At 38.3% G+C, this 16,038-nt stretch overlaps 1 pseudogene; it reads left to right on the forward strand.

The window, feature by feature from the left end:
• The first annotated feature begins 316 nt into the window (after positions 1-316).
• LOC103256054 lies at positions 317-847 on the forward strand (annotated as a pseudogene).
• The last annotated feature ends 15,191 nt before the right edge of the window (positions 848-16,038 follow it).

Genomic DNA, 16,038 nt, shown 5'->3' on the forward strand with positions numbered 1-16,038 from the left:
TTAGGATGGAGGTGTAATTCGTCATCCTACACATTGAGCCTATCGGGGGTCATCCTCAATGTCCGTAAATCTAACACTCACACTCAATAACTGTCCTGAGTTTATCTTTATCCATTCCTTTCATAGAAGAAGAGAAGGTCTGGAGCAGACTCCTTCCTTGATGCTTCCAGAGCAGATGTGGTGATACCCTTTAAATCTTTAGGACTTTCCTTACAGTTTGGGACACGCAGGAATAAATACACTGTACAAAAAGACCCTTGGTCCTCTGCTGGAATAGGGTCTTGAGTGTACTGATGACTACGCTTCTGTGTTGCAGTAGGATAAAGGTAAAAAGGAGAACCCCATGCGGGAACTTTGTATCGGCAAGCGCTGTCTCAACTTCTGTGTGTGGGAGAGTGGAGACAGACCTACCCCGGTAGCCAAGGTTTTGGAGAAGCTCACAGGCCAGATTTGTGTGTTTTCTAAAGCTATATACATCGTCAGATCCTTTAGCATCAGAAGAAATGAAAAGATTGCTGTCCAGTGCACGGTTAGGGGGCCAAGGCAGAAGAAATTCTGGAGAATGACCTGAAGGCGCAGGAGTATGAACTAATAAAAAAATAACTTCTCGGATGCTGGAAACTTTGGTTTGGGGATACAGGAACACATCAATCTGGCTATCAAATATGACCCAAGCATTGGTATCTACAGCCTGGAATTCTATGTGGTGCTGGGTAGGCCAGATTTCAGCATCACTGATAAGAAGCGCAGAATAGGCTGTTCTGGGGCCAAACACAGAATCAACAAAGAATGGGTCAGGCACTGGTTCCAGCAGAAGAATGATAGGATCATCCTTTCTAGCAAATAAATTCCCGTTTCTATGCAAAAGGTCAATACAAAGTTTTCAGTGGGGGGGAAAAAAAGACGAATCTGAATCTTGTGATACATAGCTTAATATACATTTACATATTTCAAACAAAATTGTATATATTTATATATATTTCACATTAAAATGTAAGATTTTTACATATATAAAACTAAAACTCATGTAATTTAAATTTCAGATTCTATGTTTCTTTTAGAATTTTTGACTACCAAAATTCAAATAAAACAAGAAGGAAGATCCTACTGAAAACCGACAAATACAAATTGAAATAAAGAGAAATAAACAAAATTTTTAATGTTTAAGCTTTTATTCTAAAATCAAAGGAGGCGCTAATTACCAATAACACGTTTACAACTTGAAGGATATTATAAACCATAATAATAAATTATCAGTAGCAATATTAATCATAATAAAATGCAGTCTCATCAAATTGACTTATTTTTGAATTTTTAAAAAAATAATAAAGATTTTAGGAATTAATTTTATTTTAAAGATGTGTGGTACAAAAGATTAGGTATACAACGAGTCATTGTACAGATAAGGTCTGAGCCTCCCTTTGGTCCCCACTTCGCCTGGTTTGAAATCAAGTATCCTTATTGATGTTATGTAGGCCCCTTACCCCCAGCAATTTCTGGCTACTATCAATCCCTTTCTTATAGTATTATGGTAAAAGTTCAAGGTCTACTTATGAGTGAAAGCTTGTGATACTCAGTTCTTTGTTTCTGTGACAAATCATTGAGTATTATAGACTCTAAATCCTTCTAAATTGTTGCAAAGTCTATAATTTTGTTCATCTTTCCGGCTACCTAGTATTCCATGGTGTATATATAACACAATTTTTATATCCAGTCCAGTTTCAATGGGCAGCATTGTGGCTTCCATGTTTTTGCCGTTGTAAATAGTGATGCAATAAACGTTCCTTGTTTTTGCCATTGTAAATAGTGCTGCAATAAATGTGCAGGTATCTTTTTTTGTAGAGTAATTTAAGTTCCTCCGGGTATAATCCCAGAAGGGGGATTGCTTGGTCGTATGGAAGGCCAATTGCTAGCTCTTTTAGGAATCACCACGCTGTTTTCCATAAAGGTTGTACTAGTTTGCATTACCACCAACAGCATAGATGTGTTCCTTTTTCTCCGCATCCTCGCCAGTGTCTGTTGTTTTTTTGTTTTTTTTTTATTAATGATGGCCATTCTTACTGGAGTCAGGTGGTATCTCAATGTGGTTTTGACTTGCATTTCTTGATGATTAGTGAAGCTGAGCATTTTTTCACGTCTGCTGGCTGCTTGTATGCAGGCAAGGCAGGCATTTTGCCTACTTTTTAATGGGGTTGTTAATTTTTTCCATTCAGCACATTTGAATTCCTTGTAGATCCTAGATGTTAGTCCTTTGTCAGATATACAGTTCGCAAATATTTTTCCCATTCTGAGGGCTGTCTCCCCACTCTCTTGATGGTTTCTTTTGCTTTGCAGAAGCTTTTCAGTTTAAGTCCCACTTGTCTATCTTATCTGTTATGGTATGTATGTTTGGAATTTTGATCAGAAATCGGTTGCCTGTTCTGATTTCTGTAAGGATGTCTCCTGAGTTTTCTAAGATTCTTAATGTTTGAGGTTTTACATTTAGGTCTTTGATACATTTAGAGTTGATTTTTGTGTATGGTGATAGGTAGGAGTCCTATTTCATTCTACATGTGGTCAACCAGTTTTTCCAGCACCATTTACTGAACAGGTTCTCCTCTCCCCACTGGTTGTTGTTGGAGGCTCTGTTGAAGATGAGTTGGTTGAGAAATTGAGGTTTTGTTTCCAGAATCTCTATCCTGTTCCATTGGACTGTATGCCTGTTCTTGTACCAGTACCAGGCTGTTTTGATTATTGTAGCCTTATGATAAAGTTTAAAGTATGAAAGTGTGATATTGCCTGCTTTGTTTCTTTTGCTACGGATTGTTTTTGTTATTTGTGACCATTTACGTTTCTATATGAATTTCTGCGTTGTTGTTTCCAGATGTGAGAAGAATGATGTTGGTAATTTAATGGGTATTCTGTTGAATCTGTAGATTGTTTTTGGTAGAATGGACATCTTAACAATGTTAATTCCTCCAATCCATGAGCATGGAATATTTTTCCATTTGTTTGTGTCACCTTGTATTTATTTGAGCAGTGTTTTGTAGTTTTGTTGTAAAGATCTTTCAACTCTCTGGTTAGGAAAATGCCAAGGTATTTTTGTGTGTGTGTGTGGCTATTATGAATGGGATCATACTTTTTATGTGATTCTCTACCTGTTTGTTGTTGATATATAAGAATGCAACTGTCTTCTGCACATTTATTTTGTATCCTGAGACTTTGCCAAAGTCCTTTATCAGTGCAAGAAGATTTTTGATCGTGGATTTTCGAGGTATAGTATCAAATTGTCAAGAAAGAGGGATAACTTGACTTCTTATTTTCCTATTCAGATATCTCTGATTTCCTTCTCTTGCCTGATTGCTCTAACTAGGACGTGCAACACAATGTTGAAAGGGAGGGGTGAGAGTGGACAGTCATGCCTTGTGTCACTTTTCAGGGGAAATGCTTTCAGTTTCTATCTGTTTAGCAATATAATAGATGGCTCTTACTATTTTGAGGAATGTTCCCTCTATAACTAGGTGTTCAAGAGTTTTGATCAAGAAGGGATGCTGGATTTTACCAAAAGCTTTTGCCACATCTAATAATCATGCTCTTGTTTTTACATCTATTGATGTATTTAATTACATTTATGGTCTTGCAGATGTTGAATCAGTCCTGCATTCTGGGGATGAAGACTATTTGATCATGGTGGATAATTTTTGAGATCTTTTGTAAGATATGAATTGCCAGAATCTTGTGAGGATCTTTGCATCTATGTTCATCAGGGATATTGACCTGTAACTCTCTTTCTTTGTTGGATCTTTACCCCATTTGGGTATCAATGTGATGTTACCTTCACAAAATGATTTGGGTTGATTTCTGTCTCTCTTGATTGCCTGGAATACTTTCAATAGGACTGGTATTAACTCCTTTTTGTGCACTTTGTAGAATTCTGCTGGGAATCTGTCTGGTCCAGGGCTTTTTGTGTATGTAGTTTTCTTATGACAGATTCAATTTCATGGGTTGTTATTGCTCTATTTAGAATGTCAATTTCTTCTTGTTTCAACTTTGGGAGGTTGTGTGATGTCAGAAAGTCCTCCATTTCACTTAAGTTATCGAGTTTGTTTCCATACAGGTGTGTAGAGTAATCTCTGGTATTCTTTTGTATTTCTTCATGGTCAGTTGTGACTTGATCTTTTATGTTTCTCATTGTGTTTATTTGGACTTTTCCTCTCTTTTTCTTAAACATTCTGGCCAGGGATCCATCACTCTTGTTTATCCTTTCAAAGAGCCAGCTTTTTGTTTCATTGATTTTTTTCTACGGAATTTTTGTCTTCTATGTCCCATATTTAGGCTTTTAATTTGGCGATCTTCTGCTGAAGTTAGGATTTTGGTAATCTTGTCTTTCTAGCTCCCTAAAGTGATTTTTTGGGCTGCTAACGTGTTCCATTTCTATTTTCTTGATGTGTCTTCATAGAGATATAAATTCATGGAATCCCAGAGGTTTTGGTAAGATGTTTTTTCATTTTCCTTTGTTTCCAGGAATCTTTAAATTTCTGCTTTGATTTCTGTATTGACCCCAGGGTTGTTCAGCAGCATGTTGTATAGTGTCCATGTCTTTGTGTGTTTGGGGGGAATCTTGTTGGTTTGATATTTATTTTTATTCCACTGTGGTCTGAGAAGGTGCATGGCAGCATTTCAGTCTTTTGAAAATAGTTTATGCTTGATTTATGGTGAAGGATATGGTCGATCTTGGAGTACATTCTGTGTAGTGACTAGCAGAATGTATATTCCATGGTTGCTGGGTGCAGTGTTCTACAGGTATCTATTAGGTTCATTTTGTCAAGTGTAAGTTGAGGTTCTTCATCTCCTTGTTAATTTTTTTGCCTTGATGATCTATCTACGGTTGTTAGTGTGGTATTTAGTTCCCCAGTTATGATAATGTTAGGGTCAACATATTTTTTTAGCTTTCATAGTAGCTGCTTTATGAAAACCAGTGCTCCTGCATTGGGTGCATATATGTTTAGGATGGACTGAACCTTTTATCATTATGTCATGTCCCTCTGCATCTTTTAAAATTTTTGATAGCTTAAGGGTTGTTTTGTCTGATATTAAAATCATGACTCCTGTTTTCTTTTGTGACCCGTTCACCTAAAAATTTGCATTCCATCCTCTAGCTTTAAGTCTGTGAGCATCCTTTGTTGTGAGATATGTTTCCTGATGACAGTAACTTGTAGAGTTTTTTCTTTCTCTTGTTTGCCCTATTATGTCTTTTTGGTGGTGCATTTAGTCCATTAACATTAGGACTGTTTATTGATATGTGAGAGTTTATCTCTGTTATGAGGCTCTTACTGAGTTGTTTGCTGTTGTTGTTTATTTGTTTGTTGGTTTTCTTTTGATTTGGGGGTATATGTATTTGTTTTTTAATTTTGCAGTCACAGCGCATGCTGTGTTGATTCTGTTTTCCTGGATTCTTGGCAAGAATGTGATCAATCTTTTCTTTCTTCTTTGGTTAATACCTTCTTAAGTGTCTCTTGTAGGTCTAATCTGGAGGCAGCATAAACTCTTAGAGATTAAATGTCTGGGAATAATTTTAATTATCCATCATTGATGAAGTTTTACTCAGCTGGGTAGGAAATTCTTCAATGTGATTGCTTAGCTTTGAGAACTTTGAAGACTGGACTCCAGTCTCTTCTAGCCTGCAGTGCGTCTGTAGGTAAATCTGCCACTATTCTAATTGGTCTTTCCCAGCATATAATCTGACATTTTTCTCTTGCTGCCTTTAGGGTTTTTTCTTTTACACCTTCTTTGTGTAAGTGACTTACTATGTGTCTAGGAGTTGGTCTCCATACTCAATGCCTTGTAGGAGTTCTCTGAATCTCTTGTGTTTGAATGGTCATGTCTCTGATGAGATGAGGGAGGTTTCCTTGGATAATTTCATGGCATGTTTGTTTCAGAGTGTCTGTCTCTCTATTTGCCTCAAGAATGCCAATCAGGTATAAGTTACACATTTCTTGGAGGTTTTCTTCTATCTTTTTAAGTTCCTTTTCTGTTTTTAACAGTTTGGGTTAGTTTCATACTTTGGCCATCAAGCTCCAAGATTCTTTCTTCTGCTTGATTTATTCTTCTTTCCATGTTTATCAGTTTGTTATTTATTTCATTTACTGTATTCTTTATTGCTGTCATCTCAGTTATCAACTCCTTCATTTTTTCCTCTTGTCTCTCCTCATTTCTATTCATTCTCTTTATTAATATCTTGATTTCTGAGTTTGTAATTAGAAACCAGTCAGTCTAGGGGCTCGTCATTGTTTATGAATGGAAGTCTGTATTCTCAGATACTGTCTATTCTAGGGTCTAGAGGATACCTGTGATCTTCCTTTGGTTTTTCTTCTTTTGTGGTGGTTGTCCTCCACTCTCTCCTGCCCACTTAGTTCCATTGCTCAATAATGTGGGGATAGCTTTCACTTCTGTGTACTCAATCCCTTATTCTTCCTTATGTAGATCCTCTGGATTTGTTCAATTTTAAAGCAGGACTGGGGGTGAGAGCCTGTTCTGTCTTTTTGCAGTTTTGAGATTTGATTAAGGTGTAATGGGGTGGCTGTGGTTCGGAAGCTCTCTGCAGATCACAGTATCCACTGCCTGATGTTTGGGCCCCTTAGAACTGACTTCCCACCACCTTACAAACTGTCCATGTGGTGAAGTGTATGTATGCCCCCCCGAAACCAAAATGAGATAAGAAAAAGGAAAAGGACAGAGAAAGGAAGAAGAAACATGAATGGAGATGAAAAGAAGGGAAGAGAAGAAAGAAAACAGACAGTCACACAAATGAACAGATAAACTAACAGTTAAAGAAAACAACAAAGCAAAAACTAACAAATAACAGAAAAAAATGCACTCCCCCTCAAAGAAAATCTCCCTCGTGTGGCCATTTCTGGAACTTCAAGTTCCTTTCCCACCCCCCCCCCCCACCGCCGCCTTTTGTTTTTCTTTTTTTTTTTAACCAGCATGTCCCCCACCTGCCACTTTTGGCAGCGGTAGAGAGAGTACTCCAGTCTCTAGCCTCTCCCCTTTGCTCTCAGTCCACAGACCCATTGGGCTGCTCTCCACATGGGTCAAATGCCCTTCGGGCTGCTGAGGGAAGGGGACTTATTCCAGGATTCACCCCTGGTTGCTGCTGCTGGGTCTCACATTCCGATGACACTGTTCGTGCTTGATCCAGTGTGGGATGTGGGGCTTCTGTCTCTCCGGTATGGTGCACTCTAGTACCCTCTCTGGGCAAACGATGGAGATCCCAGAGGGGTGTGGAGATCTCTGAATGCAGGCTGCCCAGAATCAGAGGAGCTAGAGAATGTCTTCGCAGGTCTTAGAACAGAGAAAATGGTGCATATACTGGCGTCTTATCCTTCAGCGGGGCTTCAGATCTGCTCCCCCGTGGCAGTCCCCACTGTCACTGCCTGGCTGTTGCCACAGGTGGTGGTGTGAGCCAGGTGCCAGGTAGACTGCTGATAGCTGCCGCCATTCCCGAGAGATGCCCCAGAAGTGGCAGATCCTTCTGTGTGAGGTGGGCGCCGAATTCAGAACAGCAGAGAATTGCATGGGGACACTGGGTGCTTGATCCCATGTCTCCCCTCAGTTGGACATTCGTTTACCCACTTGCACATGCAGATGGATACAGATTAGTCTTCATGCACCCTCACCCGTGCAGAGACTCTCACACTGACAGGTTCCATCGACGTCTTGATGTGGTCCCCCAAATTATTTTATTTTTACATGAGTATTCATCAAAAAAGAAGTAAAAACGCAATGTTGACATGTATCGTATCATAATGCTACTTTAGAAAATACATTGTTATTCTAACATTTTAAAATGTTTGTGATTTTGCCTTGCCTTCTTTACTCATTCTAAATAAGCATTCACTTTTCTACTTAATTTTAAGTTTTATAATGTATTTTTCCTAAAGACAGTTTCCAAGCTAGGATTACAGATGTGGTTGCTCACGTCTGTAATCCTAGCACTTTGGGAGGCTGAGGAGGGAGGATTGCTTGAGCGCAGGAATTTGAGACAAACCTAGGCAGCATAGCAAGACTTCATTTCTCCAAAACAAACAAACAAACAAACAAACAAAAAATTAGCTGGACATGGTGGTACAGATCTGTAGTCCCAGCTACTCAGGAGACTGAGGCAGAAGGATCACCTGAGCCCAGGAGTGAGCCATGATTGTGCCACTGAACTCCAGCCTGGACAACAGAGTGAGATCCTGACTTAAAACAAAGCAAAGCAAAACAAAACAAAACAGAACAAAACCTTTCCCCAACGGCAGTGAGCCATGATTGTGCTACTACACTCCAGCTCTAGCAGTGAACTCAGCCCAGTCCAAGTCCTTCAGTTCATTCGGGTGTACAGGGCAGACAGCACACCAAGGGCTCAGTACCTCCTTCAGGGAATTGTTAAAATAACGTGGTTCTTGATTTCTCGTTCAAGAGACTAGCTTTGGGATTCAGTGGTCAAAAATACTCCTTGGTTGTTCATGTCACTCCTTAAATTAGATGTTCAGCTGCCTTTCTTAAATCACTTTTTTAGAATTGGGTATAGTTTGAATTCAGTTAGACCATCCTACTAATCAAACCAAGAATCCTGATGACAGACTATATTTTGAAGTGTCTGTGGTTAGAATTTCACTAAGCCTTGTAGCTGAAACCTACTACCTACTTTCACATAAGACCTACGTTTGCTCCTGGATAATTTCCTTTCAGCTCCCATTCTTACTGCAGAAAATGTATTCTCCTCCCAGTTTCTTTGTCCTCTCTCAGGTCCCTATACCCACCATGCCTTAGAATCCACATCAAGTATCCTTCTCTCACATGCCACCAAAAGGAAACTTAATCACTCCAGGGTCAGGTACCAGACAACTGAAGAGAGACCCTATGCCTCAAAGCCCACTGAGACTAATCAAACTAGTCAATCCTAAAACTTCTTACTCTGCCTCTCCCATTTCATCATGAAAGCCCCAATAAAGGATCTTACCCACCTTTTCCACTCACTCCCTCTGCCTCTTGACTGGCCCTGGTGCTTTTCCCATGTAGTTCTGCATGGTGTGGCATGGGGTGCCTCTTGTTTTCAGGGATCTGTAGGTATGAAAAAAACTTGCTTTATAACATTCATTTCCCTGTCCGTGTCTTACTGTCTATGCCTGATTAAAACACATCTGAGGTGCCCTTAAAACCAAGGATTGTATCAGGGTTGTATCCTCTGTTGAAGAAATAAAAATGGAACAGAAATAATGGCCAGAAAATGAAGCCTCCTCACAGATAAATGTATGTCGCAATGGAACAAGAAGAACTGCATATGAGAATGTAAAGAACGCTATGCTAATTGCTGCTTTAAATGACAGTTTTACCCCGCACGTCGACTCCATGGAAGTCTTTGCCCCTTTGAGGGGTAACTGAAAGGTATCAGATACAAACATGCTCAAATAAGATGCAATCTCCATGATTCTTGAGTGGCTCTTAGGGTTTTACACAATAAATATGTGTTTAAGGAAGCAAAATAATGGACCCAGGCCGACACTTACCTAATTATAATTCAGTGTGGGAAGGGATAAGATAGAACCAGAACTAATCAGAGTGGATTCACAGAGGGGAGAAAGCTTTATTTAATTTTTAGCTGACTCCATCCAAAGTTTCTCCTTTGCTGATCTTGTGGTGATGCCTCTTGACCATCTCACCCAGTCTCTTCAGTCCCTATGTGCCCAGAGGCGGGGAGAGGTGCTAAAACTAGAAACCACAGTCCTTCCTACCTGCCCATTGGGACCACAAAAGCATTATGAAAGGAAGGGAAAGTAATCATTCAAAAGAGTCTTAGGGATTACCCCTGGATTTTCTTTATCCCTGCCTGTTCCTTTCCCCATAGGCAAGAGTAATGAGTTGCTTGCATTTTTATTCTCAGAAAGTCAATGAAATTCTGAACTCCAAGAAAAGTATATTTCTTCAGAATTAGAGGAATATATCAGATAAATTGTCCAAAGAAGAATCTGCCCGAATTTAAGATTTTGAAGCAAGTTTGATTTATATTAATACAATGGAATATTATAGTTGCATAAAATATTCATATGATTAGGGAGAAAATTGTCTTGAACTTGGAGCAGTCAAGACTCTGAGGAGAAAGTCTTGAAAAATTGCATTATAAAAATGTTTCTCTCTTAGGGATTTGAAATCTATATAAAAATTTAAAAAGAGATACACTTTTAAACTTGCCAGAGGACATTTTCATTTACAAAGACTTAAAAAAAAACCCCACAAAACCAGTGATATAAGGAGATAGAAGCAGGCCTATTTTCTACGAAAAACTAACAAGCAGTGTTATTATTACATCATGTTTTATAGAATTAATATTGAGAAGTTGTTTTCCTCTGCTGCTTCATATTCACGCTCCTATAATACGTCTCAAAAAAGTATATAAATCACAGTTATAAATTACCTTTACATGTCCAAAGGAAAGACCATGAGAAAACTACTGTCCCATGGGGTCTACTTAATGAAATGCACCTGGCACAAAGTAGCTGTTCAATAAACATTATTGAATTAATGAGTGGTTTCTATTTGTTCTCAGGCCATCTGTTCAATGCTTTCGATATTTTTTAGAAAGATTAATAATGTTTATAAGTTATAATGTTTGCAGGTCTCCAGTTACTAAAAATTAGACAATATTTATTATTTACACATCATGTCATACGCTTATCACATATTTAGAAGGCCTAATAATGTTTCTCCAGTCCTTTCTCTGAGGTAAGGTCATCTTCTAGGAGGTCCATTTAGTACTTCTTTAATGGGATGAGTTTCAAAATTAATTCATCTCAGATGCCAAATTATTCTTTACATTAAAGAGAGACACAATGATGATGTTGATTTGTGGTATGCATAATGTTAAGGAGAAATACAGAAGCAGGAAGATGACTGAATATGGTCTGAAAAGGTCAGTATTTTTAAAAACTAATTATTTTATCCAACAAAGCCAAACTGAAAAATTGACTACCCTTTATCCAAATAATTAAGAGCCTCCTCTACATGTTGCGTTGTCTCTGAGTATTAAACTGATGTCAATATTTTACACTAAATGACAATGTCCAGTAATCTTAACAGAAAAGCAAAGAAAGACAAAAGAGTATCCCACTGAGATTGCTTTGGGGATAGAATCAAGAGAAAAGCAATGTCCATGATATTTACATGACACACTGATTAGGATAGAATACATATCCTATCCTATTATACCCAGAAGCTCTCTGTTCCTGGGACTAGCTCAAACTTTTTTTCTCTGCCATGTGTATGGATAAGAGACACATACAAAGAAACTAATGATACTAGGGAAAGCGAAGCCAAGTCATATGTTCTGACGATGTTCAATAACCATTTGAAGAAAACAACTGTAAATGTGATAAGAAATTTCAGCAGTAAGGCTGCCCCAAAGGGGAAGACACTTAATTGTCTTTGGAAATAGCAGTTTTTCAGTCACAAAGCTCAGATCCCCATTTCCTACCCCATCAGTAAGAAACCATCAGCTGTATGGCCTTGGTGTCCACATGTCAGTAAATAAGTTTCTAAGTTGTGTGAATCATGATGTAGACACACATCAGCATTGTTGATTTCTTTGTCAACCTTTGTTTAATTTTTAATAGATAAATTGAGTATCTCACAGGTATTCATAATTGCTAAATTAACCTTTGATACTAGTGAGGTAACATATAATACATGCATATGTGTGTATATATGCATATTTAGGTATATACTTATTTTTCCATTTTACATGTAGGTAATTCATCTTTTCCTATCATGTTGACCCATCTTACATGTGACACCAAGTGCATATTTTAGGATATACATTTTATTATATAACGATATCTTAATATTTGTAGAGTATGTTTGGGATGGCTACTGCCAGAATTGAAAGAGTTGATGAGCTATTTATAATTCCTCCCCAGAAGAGTAAACACATCTCCTTCAAATCTTTGAAAACCTAAATTGCATTCTGGTTCTCAAAACCCCAACATCATAAACATTCATTCCCTCCCTCTCTCCTAGCCTTCCCGCTTACCCCCTCAGAGTTCTTTATTCCTCTGCTAGCAGGAGTACATATTTCTACTTTCAATGACGCTCTGTTACATTTTTCTGTTGATTGAAATAGTCTTTGAAGACCTTGTTTGAACTCCCCATTTTATTTTCCCTTTTGACTTTTTGGCTTCATTTCCTTTGAAATCAGATTCACCGCTATTTCCTCCTGGGCCTCCTTAGTGTGACTTTCTTGGGAAACCCTCTATTCTTGAGGCAGGAGGTGGTAGCCCTTTTCTTTCCAACCTTGTCATCCCTCTTGTTCCCTCTGTGTTCTTTCTCCTCACTTCCCTCTCCTGTGGTTCTTGTACAAGCTCAGTTTTGCTAAAACAGTCCTTGCTTGTCTCCTTACTTAGCAGGAACGAGCTTTCCACCTCCCCATCCCCGGACGTGTCTTGCTCTATGTATTATTCACTCCAGCTCCTTTATTTTGTTATTCAGCAATCTATTCCATCAACAACCTGAAGTCCACCTTCTTCATTTTCCTTCCCATGTCTTTTTTGGCAATGCTTTTCAAAGCTTTGCTCTTCCCCTACAGTTATATTCACTGAGACTGGTGTGACTGGCTCAATTGATTTATAGCTCCTTTCATTCTGGGCTGGTGCAGCTGGCCCCAGGGGGTTGCCATCTTTCTCTGCTTTCATACAGTTTGCACGGATGTAAACAGAAGGACCAGGGATGACCTTGTTCTCCACACCTGGAGCACATTTTCTTGTAAAGTCTTATATTCAGATACTTTCTTGAGGCTACCTATGGTGGGTATTTAGGTCTTACCTGTGGAGGCTCTATTCTTAGGTACCCCTAAATAAAAAAGTCACATGGGAAAGATGTGCACCCTTTCCTCCCCTATTTCAAGCCTGTATAGTCCATTGAAATCCCAGTTCTATAGGCTATTTTCATAAGAATTCATAGAGAGGGAGATGTTTGCCTCGTAGTGAAAGCGTGGTTCCAGAAATGCAGAATAACTTTTAGAAACCTGGACTTAACTATCTAAACTAAATGAGATAGCCTATCAAGTGGAATTGGAATTGTTTCTCAAATCTGCCCTATCTACACAGCCCTATATCTGTGCATGCTCATTTTCTGCTTGATGATATACTTTAGACCTTTTTGTTAGTGGTTATACTCTCTTTTTTCCATCAGAGGTAGGAATACAGTGCAGAAGTCACCAAACTACCATCCACAGGCCAAATCTGACCCATCAATTTTTGTAAATAAAGATTTATCAAAACAATCACACTTATTTGCTATCGCTTGCCTGTGGCTGCTTTTGCACTACAAGGGCAGAGTAGAGTAGTTTCAGCAGACATCAAATGTCCTGCAAAGCTAAAAATATTTACTGTCTGGTCTTTTATAGAAAAAATGTCCAACCCCTGATACAGTGCCAAAGCTGTATTGTTCTATTTTCTTGCTGTTAGTTTTCTTTTTTATCTCCCATTCCAACTCAATTTCCTCTCTTTCTCTGGTTAATCTCAATAATTCATATGTTTCAGTCCTTTTGACCCTGTACACCATTGTGTATCCTTATCACGATGCAATCACTGGAGTTACCCATAATGTGCCCTATGCAGTCTTGATACTTTTTCTCCTGATACAGTCACTAAAATCAATCTGGTTTCTCTGTGTATCTAAAGATCCACATTTTTAAAAATCATTAATATTTGGGATTTTAGTTTCTGAAGATAATGTTCCTTGAGTATTCACTTCATTTGTCCCAGGTTCATTCAATCCTGTTCTGGAAGTTGTTCCTGTCTTTGTCAAGGTGATTCTCCTGCTCCATTGATTGAAATGTCACAATTTTAACTACAATTTTCACATGTCTTTCTTTCTTCTATGTCAATAGCTATGAAACCGATGAGGGAACAGCAAAGCAAATAATCATTCTTCCCCTTGGCCTCTAATTTCCTATTTTGGGGACTGGGTGCGCTGACTCAAGCCTATAGTCCCAGCACTTTAGGAGGCCGAGATGAGAGGATTGCCTGATCCCGCAGGTTTGAGATCAGCCTGGGCAACATGGTGAGACCTCGTCTCTACAATAAATTAAAAAAAATAGTCGGGTGTGGTAGTGCGTGCCTGTAGTTCCAGCTACTTGAAAGGCTTTGGTGGAAGGATTGCCTGAGACCAGCAGGTCGAGGTTGTGGTGGCTGGTAGTGTGCCATTGTACTCTAGCCATGGGCAACAGAGTGAGACTCTAACAAAAAAAAAAAAATTCCTATTTTGTGCTTCTTCATATACCTTATACTATCCTATCACAATGTTATCTTTTCCGGTCATTCTTGATACTTACCATTGTCTTGGTTAATACTGGAAACAGGTAAGTATCCCCTAAATGGTCCGGTTTCTCTATTGCTCCTGCTATTTCCTTTCTTGACTGCAGTCTATGTGGCTCCTCTGTTCTCTCTTCTCTCTCTCTATTCTGTCCTGTGGGCTTCCACCTTCCATTCTTCTTCTCCCTGGTGTCCACACTGGCTCCTTTTTATCAAGTACCACTCATTTCAAAGTGAGCAAGAGATACCATCCACAATAATGTCAAGAGATGAAATGTCCCCACTTTACCGATACTCAGAAAACTCAGAGGGAAATTGAATGACCTAAACCAAACCTTAGGTTATATTTAGTTTTTTGTAAATTCTACTAGGAAGTGTCCCCTAGAAATGGAAGGCAGGAGGGAAAAAAATTGTGCAGACTCCCTAAAGTATGCCAAGCACTTGTACTTATATGCATATTATTGAATTTATTTCCCACCATATTCCTATAAGACCAATACTATCATTTGTATTGAGAACTTAAGTAAATTACTTGCCACAGGCTTCAAAATAAGACCGTAATACAGAGATTTGATCCCACAAAAGTTTGATTCCAAACCCTTTCCTTTTTTAACAGCTTTATAGAGGTATAATCCATACACAGAACTGAACATTTTAATGGACAAATGTTTTGACTTGGGCCTATGTATGCACCAATGAAACTATCTTCATAAGCAAGATAATATGCATACTTATCAACTGCAAAAGTATCTAATGCCCCTTTGTTTTGCTTTAACTTTGTTTTTGTGGTAAGAACACTTAATGTGAGATATACCCTCCTAACAAAAATTTTTAAGTGCACACTACAATATTGTTAACTATGGACACTGTGTTGTACAGCTGATCCCTAGAATTTACTCATCTTGCATACATGAGACTTTATACACATTGAACAATAATCATGCATTTCCCTCTCTCCTCACCACCTGGCAAGCAACATTTTACTCTCTGATTCTAAGAGTCTGATTACTTTAGATACTTTATGTAAGTAAAGTTATGTAATATTTGTATTTCTGTGGCTAGTTTATTTCACTAAACATAATTTTCCCTGGGTTCATTCACATTGCCATTGGTGGGAATGTAAAATGAAAAACAGTGTAGGACTTCCTAAAAAAAATAAGAATAGAGCTATCATATGATCCAGCAATCCAACTTCTGAATATATTTTCAAAGAAAATAAGAGTAGTATCTTGACATATCTGCGTTCCCATGTTCTTTGCAGCATTATTCACAATAGCAAAAATATGAAAACAACCTAAATTCTGTCAATGGATGAATAAGCAAAGGAAATGTGGTAGATGTGCATAATGAAATATTCACAACTTCAAAAGAAAGAAATTCTGCCAACGTCCATGACTGTTTATACTGTAGCATATTGTTTCATATCACTACTTATTTAATCTGTGCATCTTGTTTCCTGTGTAGGACAGATGCAATGCACCATCCATTGTATTAGAATTTAGAAAAGAGTCCTGGACATTAAATTTACACATAAATTATGTGCTCATTGGCTGCCTTACTGTTGGAACAAGTTAAATGCTCACTTGGCTATGTTACACCACTTCAAGTAAAAACATATAAAACAATCAACGGCAATAATAACAATGCTGAAAAGCAATGACTCAATGTCAGTCTGGATACTAGTCAGAGAGTCGTGGCACATTTAAAC

This window comes from Carlito syrichta, unplaced genomic scaffold (assembly GCF_000164805.1).
Source record: "Carlito syrichta isolate Samal-C Ts95f unplaced genomic scaffold, Tarsius_syrichta-2.0.1 Scaffold288878, whole genome shotgun sequence".
In the NCBI taxonomy this organism is placed as follows: domain Eukaryota; kingdom Metazoa; phylum Chordata; class Mammalia; order Primates; family Tarsiidae; genus Carlito; species Carlito syrichta.